Genomic DNA, 24,472 nt, shown 5'->3' on the forward strand with positions numbered 1-24,472 from the left:
ATTGAATGAATGTGTATGTGTTGACCTCAAGTTTCATTTGAGCAATATAGTAGTTCATTTAAATGCTTTGTTTTCTATCTTGTTTTAGGGTATTTTTATATTACTTTAAATAAGAAAAAACAGTTAATCTAATATGTAAATTATAGTGATTATTAGATCATTTTAAAACATTTTAATATTTTATGTCTCTAGTAACACAGAAAACACAAAAATTGTCATATTCCATTAAGGGTAAGGTATCATTTTTTCTGCTAAGGCGCATTTGGATTATTATAAAAACTTTCCTTGGTCACACAAAATCAGCATAAAATTAGCCTACTATAGATTCACTGAATTTTGTGCCCTGCCTGCGATTGCCTTGGCAGGCCCACGCCAAATGACTCTGTGGGCTGTATAAGGCCTGTAGGCTAGACATTCCCCAGCACTGTCTAAGCTTGTAACTTTAACATAGTTTTTAGAATACTTAAATTGCATCTATTTAGGGTTCTTCCTGCAATTATTACACTGGTTCTTAAGTGAAAGATTCCTGTCAACCTCTTTCTATTGTTAACAAATTCAGTTTGGGAAGTTGCTAAGTCTCATACGTGATGCAAAATAGATATGAAAACTCAATGAGGAAAATTTCAAGATGGCAGAATAGGGCTGGCACCGTGGCTCACTTGGCTAATCCTCCACCTGCAGCGCCGGCACACCAGGTTCTAGTCCCGGTTGGGGTGCCGGATTCTGTCCCAGTTGCTCCTCTTCCAGTCCAGCTCTCTACTGTGGCTCGGGAAGACAGAGGAGGATGGCCCAAGTGCTTGGGCCCTGCACCTGCAAGGGAGACCAAGAGGAGCTGCCTGGCTCCTGGCCTTTGATTAGCACAGTGCGCTGGCCGCAGCGGCCATTTGGAGGGTGAACCAATGGAAAGGAAGACCTTTGTCCTTTGTATCTCTCTTTCACTGTCTAACTCTACCTGTCAAAAAGAAAAAAAAAAAAAAAAAGATGGCAGAATAGGGTGGGAGCTTACTGTTCCAGTCTAGGGGAAGAAAGTTAAAAAAAAAAAAAAAAGGTGAAGAGAGTGCAATCTCAGGGAAGCATTAAGGAAAAAAGAAAAACTGCAGAGGAAACTCCATGCAAATTAGAGGGACACTGTAGATCTGTGGATCTATGTGGAGGGTGTGGACACATACATACAACTCAGGACCCCAGTAGCTGAGTGCCTTAGCACCAACTTTGAATAGTAAGGTAAGACCAGACTGCAGCATCCCAAGCCACGGCTGATAAAGCTGCAGGAAGAGCCTGACGTGAGCCCAGCTTGGATCCAGTGAAGGGCAGTATACTTGCCAACCTAGAGAAAAAAAAAAAAAAAGAGGGGCACATTTCTCTCTCCCCAACCACCCAGCACTGGAGTCCTGTAACTAGCTAAGAGAGGGCTGGTGCCATTTTGGACATAGGTAACAGCTGTGCCAGCTTGTGTCCATGAGCTCAGCAACCAGCTGAGATGAGATGCCTGTGTCTGGCTGGGAGCATTGACAGGGGGCTGGGCACTTGTGACTGTGTGAGCCTTGGACACTGGGATGGACTCTGAAAATACTGTGGTTGCATGGGAGAGTGCCTGGTGTGGCTGGGTCTCTGAGCAGTCACTATGGGCAGCTCCACATGCTAAGGGCTCCCGCATTGCCTAGTGAGACTCATCACTGTAGCGTTCATGCTCATACTGAGGCCTGCATGGATCCTCTGTGTGGTTCTTCTGGCAGCATGGATGAACGTTGTGCCCACTGGGGCTAGCACCTGGGCATTGGTCTCCTGGGAGGAGAGGGGGTGAGAATGAAACTATACCACCAGAGCTGATCAAACCATCCCTTCTGATAAAAAAGGAGATTTACCATGCCCAACTTGGGTGTTACTATGGACACTTCCCTCACACCAGAGCACTGAAAAGAGCTCCCAGGCCACTCTAAGCACACACCTCTGGATAGTCACTGAAAGACCAGATGCTCTGTTAAGCCACAGAGGCATAGTCCAAGATAAAAGCCATCAAAGATAAAAAACTAAGAAGAATACACCTTCTTCTTGCCAATGCATGGAACTTACTCTAGGATAGAACACATGCTTGGCCATAAAGCAAGTCTCAACATATTTTAAAAGATCAACATCATACCATGCATCTTCTATGACCACAATGAAATGACACTGAAAATAAACAACTCGAGTATTTAGAACATATGCAAACACATGGAGACTGAACAGTATGCTCCTGAATGAACAGTGGATCATAGAAGAAATCAAAAGAGAAATAAAAAAAATTCTGTAAATGAATGAAGATGACAATACAACATTTCAAAACTTATGGATAACAGTAAAAGCTATGTTAAGAGGAACATTTCTAGCAACTGGTGCCTACATCAAGAAATTAGAAGGTACCAAATAAATGAGCTAAAATACCCTCAAGGACCTAGAAAAACAACAACAAACTAAACCCAAAACTGGTAGAAGAAAATAAAAATTAAAATTAGAGAATAAACAAAATTGAAACCAAATAAACAATAAAAAAGATCAGTGAAATGAAGTGCTGTTTGTTTGAAAAAATAAACAAAATTGACACACCATTGGCCCAACTAATAAAAAAAGAGGATGAAGACCCAAAGCAATAAAATTGAGATGAAAAATGAAATGTAATGACAGATCTACAGGAATTAAAAGAAACATCAGAAATTAGTACAAAGAGCTGCATGCCAACAAATCAGGAAACCTAGAAGAAATGGATAGATTCCTGGACACATATGACCTACCTAAATTGAATCATATAAACATAGAAAATCTTACCAGACCAATAACTAAAACATAAAATAATAATTAATAAATAATGAAGACCATCGTGACAAAGAAAATTGCAGGACTGACTGGACAGCTTCACTGCTGAATTCTACCAGACATTTAAAGGAGAATTAACTCCAATTTTTCTCAAGCTATTCAAAACAATTGAAAGAGAGGAAATTCTTCCAAATTATTTCCATGAAGCCAGCATCACCTTAATTCCTAAATTAATTAATTCCTTAATTTCCAAAACTGAAAAAGATACAACAGAGAAAGAGTACTAGAGACCAATTTCCCTCATGAACTTAGACACAAAAATTTTCAACAAAATGCTAGCCTATTGAATCCAACAACACATCAGAGAGATCATTCACCTGGACCTAGTGGGATTTATCCCTGGTCTGCATGGATGTTTCAACATTCACAAATCAATCAATGTGATACATCACTTTAACAAACTTAAGAACAAAAACTATGTGATTATCTCAATACATGCAGAGAAAGCATTTGAGCAGATACAAAATCTTTCATGATGAAAACTTTAAGCAAATTGGGTAAAGAAGGAACATTCCTCAACACAATCAAGGAAATCTATAACAAGCCCATAGCCAGCATTATATTGAATGTGGAAAAGTAGGATGCATTCCCACAAAGGTCCAGAATCAGACAAGGATGTCCACTCTCACCATTGATATTCAATATAATCCTGAAAGTTTTATCCAGAGTTATTGGGCAAGAAAAATGAATCAAAGGGATATAAATCAGAAGGAGGAAATCAAAATATCCCTATTTTCGGATTATATAGTGAACCCAAAGTCTCCACTAAGAGGCCAATGAAACTCATAAAAGAGTTTAGTAAAGTGTCAGGATATAAAATCAACACACAAAAATACACAGACAATGCCATGGCTGAGAAAGAACTTCTAAGATCCATCTCATTCACAATAGCTACAAAAAATTCAATACCTTCGAATAAATTAAAAAGGACATCAAAGATCTATACAACGAGAACTACAAAACATTAAATAAAAAAATAGAAGGGGCCAGCGCCGCGGCTCACTAGGCTAATCTTCCACCTTGTGGCACCAGCACACCAGGTTCTAGTCCCGGTCGGGGTGCCAGATTCTGTCCCAGTTGCCCCTCTTCCAGGCAAGCTCTCTGCTGTGGCCAGGGAGTGCAGTGGAGGATGGCCCAAGTGCTTGGGCCCTGCACCCTATGGGAGACCAGGAGAAGCACCTGGCTACTGCCTTCGGATCAGCGCGGTGCGCCGGGCGCAGCGCACCAGCTGTGGTGGTCATTGGAGGGTGAACCAACGGCAAAGGAAAACCTTTCTCTCTGTCTCTCTCTCACTGTGCACTCTGCCTGTCAAAAAAAAAAAAAAAAGATTACACAAAGAAATAGAAAAGTCTTCCATGTTCATGTATTTGAAGAATCAATATCATCAATATGTCTATATTATTGACAGCAATTTACAGATTCAGTGCAATCCCAATCAAAATGTCAAGAACATTCTTCTCAGACGCAGAAAAAAAAAAAAAAAAAAAAACAATGCTGACATTTATATGGAAACACAGGAGACCCCAAATAGCTAAAACAATTTTATAAAGCAAAAATAAAAACAGAGGCATCACAATATCAGATTTCAAGACATACTACATAGGCTGGCGCCGTGGCTCAATAGGCTAATCCTCCACCTTGCAGTGCCGGCACACCGGGTTCTAGTCCCGGTCGGGGCGCCGGATTCTGTCCCGGTTGCCCCTCTTCCAGTCCGGCTCTCTGCTGTGGCCAGGGAGTGCAGTGGAGGATGGCCCAGGTGCTTGGGCCCTGCACCCACATGGGAGACCAGGAGAAGCACCTGGCTCCCAGCTTCGGATCAGCAGGGTGCGCCGGCTGCAGCGGCCATTGGAGGGTGAACCAACGGCAAAGGAAGACCTTTCTCTTTGTCTCTCTCACTGTCCACTCTGCCTGACAAAAAAATAAATAAAAAAATTTAAAAAAAGACATACTACATGACAGTTATGAACAAAACAGCCTGGTACTGGCACAAAAACAGACATGTAGACCATTGGAACAGATTAGAAACTCCAGAAATCAGCCCACAAATCTACAACCAACTTTTCTTGGGCAGAGGAGCTAAAATCAATCCCTGGGACAAGGACAGTCTCTTCAACAAATGGTACTGGAAAGACTGGATCTCCATATGCAAAAGTATGAAGTAGACCTTATACCTTACACAAAAATCTGCTCAAAATAGATCAAAGACCTAATCTATGAACCAATACCATCAAATTATTAGAGAACATTGGGGAAGCCATGGAAGACATTGGCATAGGCAATAAGTTCTTGGAAAAGACCCTAGGGGACTGGTGCTGTGGCTCACTTGGCTAATCGTTTGTCTGAGGCACCGGAATCTCATATGGGCATAGGACTTAAACAGGATTTTTTTAAAGGAGAAAATCCAATTGTCCAACAGACACACAAAAAAATGCTCAGAATCACTTACAATTAGGGAAATGCAAATTGAGACCACAATGAGGTTTCACCTTACCCCTGTTAGAATGGTTTTCAAACAGAAATCAAACAAGAATTTATCCTGTTGATGGGAATGTCAGTGGTATAGCCACTGTGGAAGAGAGCATAGAGATACCTCAGAAATCTGAATATAGACCTACAATATGACCCAGCCATCCCATCCTGGGAAATCTGTACAAAAGAAATGAAATCAGCATATGAAAGAGTTATGTACCCACATGATTATAGTAGCACAATTCACAATGGCTGAGATATGAAATTAACCCCAACATCTGTCAGCTTAAGATTGGATAAATAGTGAGATGGCATTGGTACATGCCACCTTGATGGGATTGAATTGGAATCCTCTGGTATGTTTCTAACTCTACCATTTGGGGCAAGTCAGCTTGAGCATGTCCCAAATTATACATCTCTTCCCTCTCTTATTCCCACTCTTATGTTTAACAGGGATCACATTTCAGTTAATTTTTAACACTTAAGAATAACTGTGTATTAATTACAGAATTAAACCAGTCATATTAACAATGCCATCTCACTATTCCAAGTGATCAATTTCAGTTCACAATTGATCATAATGAAAGGACTAAGAGTCAAAGGGAGCACATAAACAAGTCTAGTACCTGCTAACACTAACCGATGGAATAAATAAAGGGCAGAGTGATCCAACATGGGAAGTGAGATACTCAGCAGACTCATAGAATGGCAGATGTCCTAAATAGCACTCTGGCCTCAGAATCAGCCCTAAAGGCATTCGGAGCTGGCTGAAAAGCCCATGAGAGTATTTCAGGCATGGAAAGCCAAGACACTCTGGCAAAAGATCTCTGCGAGTGAGATCCCAGTGGAAAGAACAGGTCTTCAAAGAAGGAGGTACCTTTCTCTGAAGGGAGGAGAGAACCTCCACTTTGACTATGACCTTGTCTAAACAAGATAAGAATCGGAGAACTCAGAGGGCTTCCATAGCCTTGGAAACTCATGACTGGAGCATAGGGAGACTACTGATGCCATAGACAGGAGTGTCAATTTGTAAAGTCAACAACAGGAGTCACTGTGCACTTACTCCTCATGTAGGATCTCTGTCCTTAATGTGCTGTGTATTGAGATTTAATGCTATAACGAGTACTCAAACAATATATTTCACTTTGTGTTTTCATGGGGGTGCAAACTGTTGAAATCTTTACTTAATGTATACTAAACTGATCCTCTGTAAAAAAAAAAAAAAAAAAAAGAAATTATCAACTCCCAACTTGACTCTCACTGGGATTAAACATGACAATAGGTCTGATCTGATTTCATCATCACTTAAAAAAATCATCTGTTATTTTTCACTTTATGTTTCTGTGTGAGAGCAAACTGTTGAAATCCTTACTTAATGTATACTAAGCTGATCTTCTGTATATTAAGATAATCGAAAATGAATCTTGATGTGAATGGAAGGGGAGAGGGAGTGGGAAAGGGGAGGGTAGTGGGTGGGAGGGACGGTATGTGGGGGAAGCCATTGTAATCCATAAATCGTACTTTGGAAATTTATATTCATTAAAAAAATATTCATTGACCAATAAAAAAAAAAGATTGGATAAATAAATTATGGAACAAAACGGAAAACTATATGGTGTTAAAAAAATGAAATCCTGTCATTTTCAGCAAATTGGATAAAAACTGGAAAACATTATACTTACTGAAATACCCAGTCCAAAAATGACAAATATCACATGTTCTCTCTGATCTGTGGTAACTCATAAAACACCTAAAAGATAATCTATAGAAGTGAAATTGAGAGTTTGAGATGTGATGACTTTGAACAGTCCTTATCTCAACTGTTGAGGAATTTTTTATATTATTTTTTGAACTCTTCAGTTAGTATAGAGTTAATCTTATGTGTATAAAGTTAATTGAAAATAGATGTTAGTAAAAAATAAAAATAGAAACAGGAGAGGTGGGAGGAAGAAAGGAAGGAGTGTGGGTAGGAGGACAGATAGGGTGGGAAGAATCACTCTGTTCCCAAAGTTGTAATTATTAGATGCACGAAGATTTTGTACCTTAAATAAAGGGTCTAATGGAAAAAAAAAGTTAAGTCGTTGTAAAATATATAAGATAATTTAATGGACAGTTGATGCCTCATGTTTCAATCCTGAAATAAAATGTAAGTAGGTCCTCAAAAAACCATCCAAGTTAGGTTTACCTATTATTCCTGAAAAATATGTAGTTTTTAAATATTTATTTATTTATTTACAGACACAGACACACACACACACACACACACAGAGAGAGAGAGAGAGAGAGAAAGAGAGAGAGAGAGATGGATTTTCTATCCACTGGTTCACTCCCCAATGGCTGCAATGGCTGGAGCTAGGAGCCAGGAGCTTTTTCTAGGTCTTCTAGGTTGTAGGAGCCCAAGAACTTGTGCCATCTTCTGATGGTTTCCCAAGCCTTAACAGAGAGCTGGATTGGAGAAGGAGTTGCCAGGACTCAAACCTGCACCCATATGGGATGCTGGCACTGCAGGTGGTGAACAGTGCAGGCCCCAAAATATGTAGTTTTAACATCTCTGTCTAGCATGCTTAATTTATACAGTAATAGAACATTTTTGTCAATTTCTTTAGGAATAAAATGTTTCTATCATAATTGAAGCCTAATTTTAAAATGAATGCTATTCTTTTAAAATTCACCACAGCAATGCTTTCCCGTTTTATTTAATTTTGTTCTTTACTCCAGGAGGCTTTATTCAGCTGTTTTTGACATTATAAACATAATGAATATTATCTACTTTTGACATTTATTTTTGTTTGTTTTGCTTAGTTCCCTCTCTACATATTAGGCTATAAGTTAAATTCACCCAAATATATGCATCTCAAATGTAGTCTCAATATCTATCTATATTTATATCTTAGGAAAATGTCATACAGATATACACATACTCAAATAATTTCCATAACTTCATCCAACTCCTTACTGTCTCTATACAGTTGATAACCTCCACTTAATGATAATCAGTTATGAAATTTATTATCAATATTTGAAATTGATATAAATGGAAATAATAAGTGTGTATGCTCTTTTTTTAAAGGGCTTATTTATTTATTTGAAAGGCAGAGTTACGGAGAGGCAGAGGCAGAGAGAGAGAAAGGTCCTCTATCTGCTGGTTCACTCCCCAAATGGCTATAATGGCTGGAGCTTCGAATCTGAACCAGTAGCCAGGAGCTTCCACTGGGTCTCCCACGTGGGTGCTGGGGCCCAAGGACTTGGGCCATCTTCCACTGCTTTCCCAGGCCATAGCAGAGAGCTGGGTCAGAAGAGGAGCAGCCAGGACTTGAACCGGCACCCATATGGGATGCCTGAACTGCAGGCAGCGGCTTTACCCACTACACAACAGCTCCAGCCCCTGCATGTATGCTCTTTAATTTGGAGTTTTTTTTTACTTAACATTTTGAAATTTATCTATACTGTTCTACATAGCAGTTAATCATTGGTTTTCTTTTCTTTTAGATTTTAAATTTTTTAACATTTGAAATATCTGTTTTATATGTAAAGAATATATATGTGTATTATTTTTGAAAGCAAGGATGCATGACTATCCTGTAAGTCTCATGACAAAGTATTCATCTATATTGAAAGGAAGTATATAAAAATCATTCAATTCTATTGATATATTTGCATTTTTTTCCATTTTGGGGCAAGTATTAATAATGCTCCTATGAACATTCATGTTTTGTGAATATAAAGCATTTATATCTGTTCATAAATTGATACTTTATGGGGGAACAAAAATGTTGAACTTTAGTTAATGTATATAAGTACATTTTGAAGTGGTTATATTAATTTTGTTTTCACCAGAGTTGTATGAGAATTCCAATCATTACATCTTTGCCTATCATTTGTATTGTCAGTAATTTTATTTTATCTACTCTGAAGGGGCTATGCATATATAGTAGTTTTAATTTAGATTTTTAGAATGAATAACAGAATGAATGAATAATTATGTTGAAAAATTTTACATATTTATGCCAATTAGTCATTTATTTATATATCCACTTTAGTGCACTGCCCATTTTGAAAAATCTTATTTTAAAATTTTGCTTCTTAGCTATTTTCTAGAATACTTTATACATGCTCTAAATAGCTTGACTATTGAATGTACATATTTCTCACTATTTGAGGCTTTCTTATACAATTTCTTAATGTCATATGTATATGAACAAGAGTTTTAGTTTTATATTAAAATATTTGTTCTGTTTATTTGAAAGGCAGAGTGACAAGGAACATGGCATTAACATTTCATGTATGTCTCACCATTAGTGAACCACAACCAGGTTGCCCTATTTTATTCATACAAGAACTTTGTGCCCTCCCCAACGCTCTCAGACTCCAGTAATCTACGTTCTGTGTTCAGAGTGAGTTTTAGTTTCTAGAGTCCTCATAGAAGGGAAAGCATGTTGATTGTGTCTTTCTATATCTGGCTAATTTCACTTAACTTAATTTTCTCCAGTTCTATCCATTTTGCTGAAGATCATAGGATTCCATTCTTTCATATGACTAAGTAGTATCTGTTGTGCATATGTACTACATTTTCTTCATCCATCCATCCATCCTATGATGGTCACCTTGGTTGAGTACATAGGTTTTCTGTTATTAACAGTATTGTAACATACATAGGGCAGTATGTATCTCTTTGATACAGTGGTTTTATGTTTTTGAAATACACTCATGGGGCCGGCACTGTGGTGAAGCGGGTTAACACCCTGGCCTGAAGCAATGTCTTCCCATATGGGTGCCAGTTCGAGACCTGGCTGCTCCACTTCCAATCCAGCTCTCTGAGGTGTTTGCAGTTCTTGTCACTTCTTAACTAAAATTTCCCTCAGTCTGCCTCCTGGAAACTTAGTTCAATTCTGTTGAATTTTTCTGTGACTGATGTCAATGAAGATATTCTCCTTAAAGCTACTTTATCTCATAGAATTTTGATTTTCATTGAAAATAAAAACTTCATATTTTGTTGAGGTTGACTTTTAATGAGTTATTCATCATACTTCTACTAAATAATCTTTTTTTGTTTTATTTGCTCTTTCATCAGTTTATTCAACAAATAACTAAGAAATGTTTATGTGTCCTGGACTCTGTGCTAATCCCTAGACATTCTGCAGTGAGCAACTCAGTCCTAGTCAGTCTAGTAGACCAGATCATCTCCAGTGGAGAAACATTTTCTTTTGGTTATTGATTTTCTAAGACTCTGTTAGTCTCATTGCAAGATTGGTAGGAGTGTGGAGCATGGAGGGAGTTTTTCTGCAACTTTGCTATTAGTATAGGAAGTTTATATTTTTGTTTGCGTTTTTTAAAAGGCACTCAGTTTACTTTCTCAGTTGTTTCTCCTTATTGTACTACACGGAAACTCTTAAACAATGGGATGTGGAAGCTGGAACACTATAATTTCAAAGAAATTCATAGGTGTTTTTCACTGTATTAGGACTCCCTTGGGAACAAGTCTCAGCCCATTCCTGATTACAGCTTAGCATTGAGCGTGCACTTCGTGAGGCACTGGATATTGACTCTGGTGGTGGACACTCTGCACCTTTGTTGGCACCAAGATTGAGTTCCTGGCTCCCAGATTAGATCTGTTCAAATTTCACTGCTGTGGGCATTTGGGGAGTGAGCCAAGAGATAAGAGATTTCTGTCGTTTTGTCTCTGATTTTCTATATTTCTAATAAAATAAATTAATAATTTTATAATATTCAAAAGTAATGATAGAATAAATATTTAACATTACATAAAAAAGAGAGAAACACAGAGGACAGAAAGTTACTCAGTTGCCTCGTGAGTGAGGCCTCCCATCGTCTCATAGTTTCCTTAGGGTATTGGAAAATTTCTAACATGTCTGATTAGCACATGCTCCATACTCTTATTATACATAGTTACGAGATCTGGGTGATTTACACCCTATGCATAACTTGACTCCTATATATAAAATAAAGGACATGCACATACCAAATTATTGTTATGAAATTGAATAAGCCAATGTAGATGAGATCTACAATATTGATACTTTCAAGTGACTCAAAAGTTACTGACTCCCTCATTTCTAAGACTGTACCTGGGAAGAATGCTCCCCTAACATAGGGTTAGATAACTCAGAGGCAGTTTGCTTTGAGAATGATTTGAGAAGTTGATAGGCAATCATTAATTCATTTCTTTGTCAATTCTTCCTCAATAAATGTGGTTGATAATATGAACAGTAGCACCCTTTAGAGGTTTTTCTTATGTTGGCAACACCATATTATGATATTTCATTTGTTTTCCTCTTTTCTTTAATCTTTCCCTCAGTGTTTTCCATATGTCTCTTATATTACAATATATTTCACTTTTTTTCTATTTCTTTAAACATTGAAATATATGAAATCATGAGAAAAAACTCCAATAACAGCAATATTCCTTTCTCTATAAAGGTAGTGATTGATATAAACTATCTCATCACATAGAAAATCATTATGTAAGCTCACTTATGTGCATAAAAATTGAGATACAGAAAGAGGCTTATCTTCAGTATAGATCTTTACATCGATTTATAAAAATGAATTTTAATAATTTTTATGTTAATGCATATCCTTGTGAAAAATTTTTTTCTTTTGGATAGGCACAGTGGACAGTGAGAGAGAAAGACAGAGAGAAAGGTCTTCCTTTGCTGTTGGTTCACTCTCCAATGGCCGCTGCGGCCAGCGCACTGCGCTGATCCGAAGCCAGGAGCCAGGTGCTTCTCCTGGTCTCCCATGTGGGTGCAGGACCCAAGCACTTGGGCCATCCTCCACTGCACTCCCGGGCCACAGTAGAGAGCTGGACTGGAAGAGGAGCAACCAGGACAGAATCCAGCGTCCCGACTGGGACTAAATCCCGGGGTGCCGGCGCCACAAGGCGGAAGATTAGCTTATTGAGCCACGGCGCTGGCCTCTTTTGTTTTTTAATATGATTTTTTTTGTTTTGGAATAATGGTGCATATTTAAACCATTATTTTTTATTTTGGGGTAATTATGTTACTTTAAGAGTAGAATTTTGTTCTTTCCCTAATTTTCAGAAAAAAAAATGGCATTTAAAAATATAATGACAGAGTGATGGTGCTGAAATACAATAGATAGAGATGATGGATGGACACAAAAAGGTTCTTCCATTGATTTCATTGAACATAAAATATTTAACTGCCTCTTCTTTGCCCATGATCTAAATCATCATTGATAAATTGGTATACTTTCTATGGGCACATATATTTTTGATACATTTTAAATATTTTATACAAAGAATGTCCTTATATATTATATTTGTGATGCACCCTACAAATGTGAGGAATCAGCATGCTGAGCTCAGAGAAACTCTGACCTGGAGTCACTTTACTTATTATTATGCATTGCCTTCAAATTTGGGCCCTTCGCCAGTATGGTTACAACACTAATAATCCTGTTTCTCATTTATATATAAACACACACACACACACACACACATATATAGCTGATACACAAATATGCACACATTTATTGTAATGCTCACTGCCTGAAATTTTTTGCAAAGAAGAGCCAAAAAAAAACTTGACTATCCATGAAAAATATATATACTTTACATATCACCCAATATACTTATATATTACTATCTAGTGTATACAATGTGTTTACTACATGTCATGAATTACTTATGATTTTATAAATATTAATACATTCACTGACTACAATAGTCATATGATATACTTATTATGCAGATTTTGTAAATGAGGAAGTGGAGAAATGGGAGATTTCCATGGCACATATCTTGTAAATGCAAAATGGGGTTTTTACTCAGAAACTGAACTTCTCAACCATTTTTTTCACTGCATCTCATATGATAAAATTTCTAGATTTTATACTCATATGTTTTCTCCTAGAATGTGTTTTTAAGGAATATTTTTTTTAACTTTTATTTAATGAATATAAATTTCCAAAGTACGACTTATGGATTACAATGGCTTCCCCCCCATACCGTCCCTCCCACCCACAACCCTCCCCTTTCCCACTCCCTCTCCCCTTCCATTCACGTCAAGATTCATTTTCGATTATCTTAATATACAGAAGATCAGCTTAGCATACATTAAGTAAGGATTTCAACAGTTTGCTCCCACACAGAAACATAAAGTGAAAAATAATAGATGATTTTTTTTAAATGATGATGAAATCAGATCAGACCTATAAAGAATTTCAAAGAAAAAATGTATAATGAGAAAAGTAAAAACATTTGTAATTGTATTTACCAAACTGACTGAACTAGCTACACAAAAACACATGCAGAAAAAATTAGTAAAATGTTGATTAATTATTTTATAATGATAGTATGGATTTGCATTAGAATGAATTGTCCTCAATACTACACTTTTTCTTTCTGTACTAAGTTATGACATTGTGAATCTTCTTCAATTCAGAAATCTAGAATTTTGTTGTGTGATGAAGAATGTGTTTTAATGTACCCCCTGAATCACTGTAATGAGTATCCTGAACATCATAGCTGTTGATTATGTTTCCTAAATGCATTCGTACTTCAACCTCTGTATCAGCTCAATATTTAATCTCCTTTTTTTGACTAAATTTGTACAATACTTCTTCTATGCAACTTATTTATTCATGATATACCGTTTTTTCTGATTTCAAACTCCTATGAGGATTAGAGGGAATGATCAAGAGTACAGTTCCGAGAAACATATTTATATAGAACAGTACATTTACTGATTGCTTTAAAGGATAATTTGAAAGTGTGGTAAATTAAATTATTTGATTTAATATAATTAAGAAAGGTCACAGGCTCATAATATATGTATTGTGCTTATACTTAAGGTTTCAGGAATAAAATGTAAATGGTGATTAATGAAGGGATTTTTAATTACTCACAAATTTAATTTTATATGCTGTACTACCCTAAGGCTTATTTAAATTAATGCTCAAAAATACTGAACAGTAGATGGTATTACTTCAATGTTATATATAGAAACTTGAGATCTCACAAGTAATTTGGTCCTGCTATAAAATGGTTTACCAGGTATTTAAATTCATCTACATTCATGCTATTTATGAGGAATACTTTATTCCTATCTTCTCTCTCCTCAGTTACTCTGGAGCCTTGCAACTTCTTCCTCTCCATTTCATCATCTGCTCACATTTGATTTATTTATCACCTAGTTGATTGTGGGAATGTCCTTTCTATTAAAAACAGAGTGCAATGCCTAGTAACATTTTTTAAAATACACCCATGAATTCTTAGAAGACAGAAAGAACAAGCAACTAAGCCAAAAAAAAAAATTCCAAGTTCTAGAAGTATACAAAGAATTCTCAATATGACTATGTGATTTGGGCTTATTTTTGCAATATCTACATCTGGGAACTCTCAGAACATGGCTGCTCACTCACTCTTGTTCACTGGGTTATAGATAACTGTCTCTTCATGTTCAAAAATCCTGTAGGTTCTTAGTGATTTTGTTTAGAGGTCACCTCTTTCATATCTTGTTTTTTTTCATTCTTCTTCCCTTCCCTCCAGGCTAGATTAACTGTTACTTTTTATAGTTATCATACATCTGGTATATTTTTAATCTTAGTGCTTACTTCTGAATGCATTATATTGTGCTTACTAGTCTCTCTCCTCTGCAAGGCTGTGAACTTTTCGTAAGAATAGACTCTGTATTTCATAACCCTCTTCCTTTCTTCTAATAAAACAGTGAGTACTTTAAAATGCTACGTGTGAAGCTTAAACAATGTATCAAACACAGAAAAGTTATTGAGGGCTTAGGAAATTGCAATAAATTTAATATCTTGATCACACTTTTTAGAATTTAATGTCATTTCTGGATAAGATTCAACACTATTAGGAACATGTTAAGCATGCATGTGTGACCTTTACACAGTTTGTAGTTCATGAAACATTAAGTATGTGTCAAGTGATTATGAAATAAAATCACTTTTCTGGCTCCATAACTGCAATGTAATTAGGCACCCCTCTAATAAGTTCCTTCAAAGCACACTATTTCATTTCATTTCATAATATATTTTAATTCATTTCAACATTTTTGCAGGCATTTATTTGCAGTTAATATTAATTAGAAAAATTGGAAAATATGTGGAATAGGTTTGGTTGTTGTTCATATATTTTTATCTATTTTTTTAAATATTTATTTTCCCTGCTATTTGAAATTCAAGGAGACAGAGAGAGACATAGAGACAGGCAGAAAGATGCCTTCTATTTGATGTTTCACTTCCAAATGCCTGTGAAACTCAGGACTGTGCCAGGCTAAAGGCAGGAGGCTGTGACATAATCTGAGTCTTCTATGTGGATGGCAGGGACTCAAGTACTTGAATCATCACTGTTGCATCTCGAGAAATCAATAGGAGGCTGGGACCTGAATCAGGAAATCCCCGATATGAATGAGGGCATCTTGAGCAGCATCTTTACGGCAGTACCAAATCTGACCCCTCTAATTTATTAATATTAAAACAAAGTATCTTTTATTCACATTTAATCCTGACAATATTTTTAAGAGAGCAAGTCATTTTTTACTTAATGATATTATTTTTAGAAATATAAATATAGATAAGTCCAACTCTTTTTTTTTAAGCTTTTATTTAATGAATATAAATTTCCAAAGTACAGCTTATGGATTACAATGGCTTCCCCCCCATAACGTCCCTCCCACCCGCAACCCTCCCCTTATCCACTCCCTCTCCCCTTCCATTCACATCAAGATTCATTTTCGTTTCTCTTTATATACAGAAGATCAGTTTAGCACACATTAAGTAAAGATTTCAACAGTTTGCTCCCACACAGAAACATAAAGTGAAAAATACTGTTTGAGTACTAGTTATAGCATTAAATCTCAATGTACAGCACACTAAGGACAAAGATCCTACATGAGGAGTAAGTGCACAGTGACTCCTGTTGTTGACTTTACAAATTGACACTCTTGTTTATGGCATCAGTAATCACCCTAGGCTCTTGTCATGAGCTGCCAAGGCTATGGAAGCCCCCTGAGTTCACTGACTCTGATCATATTTAGACAAGGCCATGGTCAAAGTGGAAGTTCTTCCCTCCCTTCAGAGAAAGGTACCTCCTTCTTTGATGACCCATTCTTTCCATTGGGATCTCAATCACGGAGATCTTTCATTTAGGTGTGTGTGTTTTTTTTTTTTTCTTTTTTTTTTCCCCAGAGTGTCTTGGCTTTCCATGCCTGAAATACTCTCATGGGCTTTTCAGCCGGATCCACATGCCTTAAGGGCTGATTCTGAGGCTAGAGTGCTGTTTAGGACATCTGCCATTCTATGGGTCTGCTGTGTATCTCACTTCCCATGTTGGATCATTCTCTCCATTTTTTATTCTATCAGCTAGTATTTGCAGACACTATTCTTGTTTATGTGATCCCTTTGGTTCTTAGTCCTATCATTATGATCAATTGTGAACAGAAATTGATCATTTGGACTAGTGAGATGGCATTGGTACCTGCCACCTTGATGGGATTGAATTGGAATCCCCTGGTATGTTTCTAACTCCACCGTTTGAGGTAAGTCAGCTTGAGCATGTCCTGAGTTGCACATCTCTTCCCTCTCTTATTCCCACTCTTACATTTAACAGTGATCACTTTTCAGTTAAGTTTCAGCATTAAGAATAATTGCGTATTGATTACAGTATTCAACCAAAAGTATTAAGTAGAACAAACAAAAAAAAAATACCAAGAGGGATAACATATCAAGTTGTTCATCAACAGTCAAGGTGAGGGCTGATCAAGTCACCGTTTCTCATAGTGTTCATTTCACTTTAACTGGTTTCCTTTTTGGTGCTCAGTTAGTTGTCACCTATCAAGGAGAACAAGTGGTATTTGTCCCTTTGGGATTGGCTTATTTCAGTCAGCATAATGTTTTCCAAATTCCTAACAGGGATCACTTTTCAGTTAAAATTTAAACACCTAAGAATAATTGTGTGCTAATTACAGAGTTCAACCAATAGTACTAGTACAAAAAAATACTAAAATGGATAAAGTATTACATTGTACATCAACCGTGAGGACAAGAGCTGATCAAGTCACTGTTTCTCATAGTGTCCATTTCATTTCAGCAAGTTTCCACTTTGGTGCTCAGTTAGTTGTTGCCGATCAGGGAGAAGTCCAACTCTTAAACAGTGCTTACTGCTTTTCCCATCTTTTCTTTCAATTTGTTATTTTGGATCTTTTTGTACATTTCTTTGATTTTCTTCATCATGAATAGTTGCAAAATATAATTTATCTAACAATTGCTATTGGTATGGTGTCAGGATTGTTTTAGTTGTCATAATCTGCCAAGAATTTCTCTTACTAGGGGATCACTTCAAAAAGTTCATGTAGTGATGGAATTAGAAGTACAGTTAATTTGGGTACAAAAATGTATGAAATATATGCATGGTTTCATACAACATATATTTTACACATATTATGAAAATAAAATTCTGAAAATATTTATTTTTGTCTGCTTGAAAGACAAGGTTACATAGGGACACGGGGAGAGACAGAAAGACAGAAAGCGATCTTCCATCTGCTTATTCACTTCCCAAATGCCCACAATAGCAAGAAGCCTGGAGCCCCATCCACATGGGATTCCACATAAATTAAGGAGACCCAACCGTTTGAACCATGATCCATTGAAATTCAGGATACATTACCAGGAATTTGGATTTGTACAGGCACTCTTATAAGGGTTGCAAGTCCCAAAAGCTGTGATTTCATTAGCTTTGCACAAGGCTTGACATGAAAAGAAACTTTGGCACTGAAAACTTGAGTCATTAAATAGAGACAGTAGTTGATTTAAGCAAGAAAGTAGAGATTGAGAATCTTAAGGTCAGAAACACAGTAAAGACTCATGTAAAAATCTGACAATGACCACAACATTTTGCAAAATAATTTTTGTTTAAGATTTATTTTATTGAGTCTGGCGCTGTGATGTGGTGGGTGAAGCAGCCGACTGCAGTGCCGGCATCCCATATGGGCGCCATTTCAAGTCTTGGCTGCTCCACTTCTGATCCAGCTCTCTGCTATGGCCTGGGAAAGCTGTGGAAGATGGCCCAAGTCCTTGGGGCCCTGTACCCATGTGGGAAACCCGGAAGAGCCTCCTGGCTCCTGGCTTTGGATCAGCTCAGCTCTGGCACTTGCAGCCACCTGTGGAGTGAATCAACGGATTAAAGACCTCTCTTTCTCCCCCTCACCACTCTGTAACTGTGCCTGAAGGAGAGGTCTTCCATCCACTGGTTAACTCCCCAGATGGTGGCAAGGGCCAGAGCTGAGCTGATCCAAAGCCAGGAGCCAGGAGCTTCTTCCGGGTCTCCCATGTGGGTGGAAAGCAATAGAAGATAGCCAAAGTGCTTGGTGTCTCTCTCTCTCTCCCTCTGTCTATCTGTAATTCTCTCAAATAAATAAATAAATCTTTGGGAAAAAAAGACCACTTTCATATTTAAAGAAAACTCACCAACCATTGAACATTAAAAAAATTAAAACAAAAATTTTGTAATGTATTTTACTGCTAATAATTACCAGTAATTTATAATTATGATTGATTAAAAATAAAGTAAAATAAAGACATACTTGGGATATCTAATATTTCTACCACAAATTAATGTCTCAAAAATAATGCTGTTATTAAAACATTGTATAAAGTCTTTCATTCTGCACACTGAGTTGCATTAGGTAACCATTGGAATAAATGGACTATGCATGAGTGGCAAAATTTTGCTGCTCACTACAATTTAAATATCATTTAATTTAACATTTGTCTAATCCAATATATTTGGGATTATATATTTTATCATAGTGTAAATATCCTCAAAAGAAAAATGTTTCTGTAAAAATACTAAAGATAAGTAATCAGACTATAAATTCCTAGTCTCTGATAAATTGTATTTGATGAACATGCTTCAAAGAAGAAAAATAATCTCCTCCTTCGCTTATTCCCACTCTTATATTTAACAGGGATCACTTTTCCGTTAAAATTTAAACACCTAAGAATAATTGTGTGTTAATTACAGAGTTCAAGCAATAGTACTAGCACAAAAAATACTAAAATGGATAAAGTATTACATTGTACATCAACAGTCAGGACAAGAGCTGATCAAGTCACTGTTTCTCATAGTGTCCATTTCACTTCAAGAGGTTTCCACTTTGGTGCCCAGTTAGTTGTCGCTGATCAGGGAGAACATATGATATTTGTCCCTTTGGGACTGGCTTAATTTACTCAGCATGTTGTTTTTCAGATTCCTCCATCTTGATGCAAATGACCGGGTTTCATTGTTTTGAGTGCTGTATAGTATTCTATAGAGTACATGTCCCATAATTTCTTTATCCAGTCTACTGTTGATGGGCATTTGGGTTGGTTCCAGATCTTAGCTATTGTGAATTGAGCTGCAATAAACATTAAGGTGCATACAGCTTGTTTGTTTGCCAATTTAATTTCCTTTGGGTAAATTCCAAGTAGTGGGATAGCTGGGTTGAATGGTAGGGATATATTCAGGTTTCTGAGGAATCTCCAAACTGACTTCCACAGTGGATTAACCAGTTTGCATTCCCACCAACAGTGGGTTAGTGTCCCTTTTTCCCCACATCCTCTCCAGCATCTATTGTTGGTAGATTTCTGAATGTGAGCCATTCTAACCGGGGTGAGGTGAAACCTCATTGTGGTTTTGACTTGCATTTCCCTGATTGCTAGTGATCTTGAACATTTTTTCATGTGCCTGTTGGCCATTTGGATTTCCTCTTTTGAAAAATGTCTATTGAGGTCCTTGGCCCATCTCTTAAGTGGGTTGTTGGTTTTGTTTTTGTGGAGTTTCTTGATTTCTTTGTAGATTCTGGTTATCAGCCCTTTATCTGTTGCATAGTTTGCAAATATTTTTTTCCCATTCTGTCGGTTGCCTCTTCACTTTCCTGACTGTTTCTTTCACAGTACAGAAACTTCACAATTTGATGCAATCCCAAATGTTAATTTTGGCTTTGACTGCCTGTGCTTCTGGGGTCTTATCCAAGAAGTCTTTGCCAGTACATATATCTTGCAGGGTTTCTCCAATGCTCTCTAATAATTTGATGGTGTCGGGTCATAGATTTAAGTCTTTAATCCATGTTGAGTGAATTTTTGTGTAAGGTGAAAGGTAGGGGTCTTGCTTCATGATTCTCCATGTGGCCATGCTCAATCGGACTTGCCCCAAATGGTGGAGTTAGAAACGTGCCAGGGGATTCCAATACAATCCCATCAAGGTGGCATTTACCAATGCCATCTCACTAGTCCAAGTGATCAATTTCTGTTCACAATTGATCGTAATGATAGGACTAAGAACCAAAGGGATCACATAAACAAGAATAGTGTCTGCAAATACTAGCTGATAGAATCAAAAAGGGAGAGAACGATCCATCATGGGAAGCAGGATACACAGCAGACTCATAGAATGGCAGATGTCCTAAATAGCACTCTAGCCTCAGAATCAGCCCTTAAGGCATTCAGATCTGGCTGAAGAGCCCATGAGAGTATTTCAGGCATGGAAAGCCAGGACACTCTGGGAAAAAAAAAAAAAAAAAAACAAAAAACACCTAAATGAAAGATCTCTGTGATTGAGATCCCAGTGGATCGCCAGGGCCATCAAAGAAGGAGGTACCTTTCTCTGAAGGGAGGAGAGAACTTCCACTCTGACTATGACCTTGTCTAAATAAGATCGAAGTCTGCGAACTCAAAAGGCTTCCGTAGCCTTGAAAACTCATGACTAGAGCCTAGGGAGATTTGTGACGCCATAAACAAGAGTGTCAAATTGTTAAGTCAACAACAGGAGTCACTGTGTACTTACTCCTCATGTGGGATCTGTCCTTAATTTGTTGTCCAATGTGAAGTAATGCTATAACTACTACTGAAACAGTATTTTACACTTTGTGTTTGTGTGTGGGTACAAACTGATGAAATCTTTACTTAATATATACTAAATCGGTCTTCTCTATATAAAGATAATTTAAAAAGAATCTTGATGTGAATGGAATGGGAGAGGGAGTGGCAGATGGGAGGGGTGCAAGTGGGAGGGAAATTATGGGAGGGGAGAAAGCCATTGTAATCCATAAACTGTACTTTGGATATTTATATTTACTAATTAAAAAAAGATAAAAAATAAATCTGAAGCATTCATTACGTTTTGTTTTCATTAACAAAACAAATTTGGTGAGATCAAATTTTTGCAACCTAATAAAAGTTGTGATGATTAAATGAGATGATGTGCAAAAATATTTTATTGATAGGTGATCAAAGCCACTGAGAAGTGTGAATGTAAAATAAAAATTGTATAGCTTTATTTGAATAATTTTCTTAGCATACACAATTTAAAGCAATCTTGGCTTTAAAAATAATGCTTGGAATCTTTCATATAAGCCTTACATTGCTAACTTAACTTTTATATTAACTCTAGGATTTTTTAATATGTATAGGACATGTTTAATCACAGATTTGAAAGGGAAGGTAAGATTAGATTACTGGGCCCCTACATGTTTCCTAAACTTGTACATTTAAATGAACTGAGATGACTATGTTTAAGATATTTTATTAAAATAATAAACTTTATGTGCAATACATTCACCTATTTTTCATCTATATTCTGCATTTAGGATTATATTGAAATATTAGTCTGAAATTTTTCTATAATATGGGCATTTGTAGTTCACTTTAGGAAAGTTCATTCAAAAATTTCAAGGAAAATGTGTATTATGAAAAGCTATGCATGGCTTATAGAATTTCTGGATATTAACTAACTTTTTCTTTGATTTCATTATTACACAAACTTTTTGAATACCTTTGTATTGCTTTACCTGTGTGGGTACTCAGATTGCAACTAAATATTCATACATTTAAATGCCAGTTATTTCTATGCATTGTTTTATTTGATATTTCTTCTTAATGAAAGCTCTATAAATAAATGTCCTTACTTCTGTTTTGTATATTTACAACTTACTAACACAACGTGATTCCTTCCTAAAATAATCAGTACCGACCTTTGGCAGTACAAGTGTTTATGTATGTACAATGTAATGATCCACCTGGGCAATGCCAAGTAAATCCTGTTGTGGTCAGATTTACAGGGGACGAGTGAACCAGGAAATAAGTCAGGGAGTAGACTACTGCTTAAGATGGAGAAGAATGTCTTCATGTTTTCTTGTCTTTTGCTGTCAATAGGAAAACTGTTGGTAAACTGCATGTAACTTTGACTGCATTAAAACCCATCATTAACTATATCTCTAAGCAGTGAAACTGATTATCTTAAGCTTGGGAATCAATATGTTCCAAGAATAAAAATATAATGGAAAATGAACAATTATCAGTTTTTTTGAAAACTATTTCAGTGATAAGATTACAGTAGCACAGATATTAGGATACTTCAAAAATTCATGGAAAAGTATAATGAAAAGATAAGCATATATTGATAAGTTTTTAATCTACATTTTTAAAAAGATTTATTTATTTATTTGGAAGTCAGAGTTACGCAGAAAGAGGAGATGCAAAGAGAGAGAGAGAGAGGCCTTCCATCCACTGGTTCATTCCCCAGTTGGCCACAACGGCCTGCTGATCCAAAGACAGGAGCCAGGAGCTTCTTCCAGGTCTCCCACGTGGGTACGGGGGGCCAAAAGGTTGGGCCATCTTCCACTGCTTTCTCAGACCATAGCAGAGAGATGGACCAGAAGTGGAGCAGCTGGGACTCAAACTGGCGCCTATGTGGATGCCAGTGCTTCAGGTTAGGGTGTTAACCCATTGCTCTACAGCACGGACCACTAATCTACATTTTTATAGCACATATTTTCTATGAACTTTCTGAAGATCTGTCATATATCTGGAATTCAAACCAAAATAAATTTATCTTTTAATTCCATTCTTCCACAACATTGTTGATGTTTCCTCCTACATACCTACTTGGTGCCTTTACTTTGTAACTTTCTTTTTAAGGTCCTATTACTGTTTACTATTCTAACCCTTGTCAAATGTCTATAGAGACAAACAGATAGGTGATAAACTAATAATCAATATGCAAGTTTCAAATCAATAAAATCAGACTAAATGGTAACACAAACAGCCCAGATCTTTAACCTAAACTTTTCTAAAGGTTATTATCTCATTTATCATATCTACATATCAAATATTCTCAATAACTATATTTATATGACTGTGCATCAGGAACTCGCATTTTGTTCCCTTTATGATTTCATCAACATAATCACAACATTAAGAAAAGTATTTTAAATAGAAATCACAATTCCAAAAGTACTACTATATTAACAAAACAAATTTGCACCTTCACTATTTCCTACAAATACATCTAATTATCACAATTAACATTTTCGGCATTATGACATTGAGAAAACCATAAGGGATTAAGAATAGTACATGGTGAATATTTAATACATAATCATAAATATAAAATATTTCATATATAAAGTAGTTATGTCTTTAGTGATAAGAGTCTAATTTAATTCAAATTTATACAGCACATCTAATACAGTATAGGTAAGGTATCTGTGTACAAAATCCTCATCTAAATTAGTAAATTAAAAGATAATTAATCTTGCAAGTACCATTTTCTGTTATAACTCTACATTGCTTTTGGATTAACTTAATTCAACAAAAATATTTTTGATAAATAGCATAATGCTTCATTTAAAATGTTTTACACTATTAATTTTATGATTTTTTACATTCTACAAAATTTTTATAAGTTTTTAAATAAGTAATAAATTTACATTCATGTTGGATGTAGTGTACTCTTTCAAGGTAATTATACAACATGTATAAATCAAATCATGGTAATTAGCATTTTTAAATTTGAAACATTTCCTTTGTTGTACATATGTGAATTTTTTTTATTGTACTAAGAACATTTCACATGGAAAATGCTCTCTTAATAACATTTATATATACTATACAGTATTGGAACTATGGAAAAGCATTGTGCAGCAGATCTCCAAGGCTTCTTAATCTTGCACTGTGGGGATTTTTATGAGTTTTGATTGATGTGCCAATGTTGTTTTCCAATGGAATATATCCATTTATATATCAAATTGTCTCTACATTTTCCTTAAACTCTTACAATCTGTTACTCTAAATTATGTGCTTAAATATTGAGTGCAATTTCTTTGCT

General features: G+C 36.3%; 1 pseudogene; it reads left to right on the forward strand.

Moving 5' to 3' along the window:
* The first annotated feature begins 1,687 nt into the window (after positions 1-1,687).
* LOC127486681 (ubiquitin carboxyl-terminal hydrolase 14 pseudogene) overlaps positions 1,688-24,472 on the forward strand; it is a 25,120-nt pseudogene continuing 2,335 nt past the window's right edge.

This window comes from Oryctolagus cuniculus, chromosome 3 (genome assembly GCF_964237555.1).
Source record: "Oryctolagus cuniculus chromosome 3, mOryCun1.1, whole genome shotgun sequence".
Lineage (NCBI taxonomy): Eukaryota > Metazoa > Chordata > Mammalia > Lagomorpha > Leporidae > Oryctolagus > Oryctolagus cuniculus.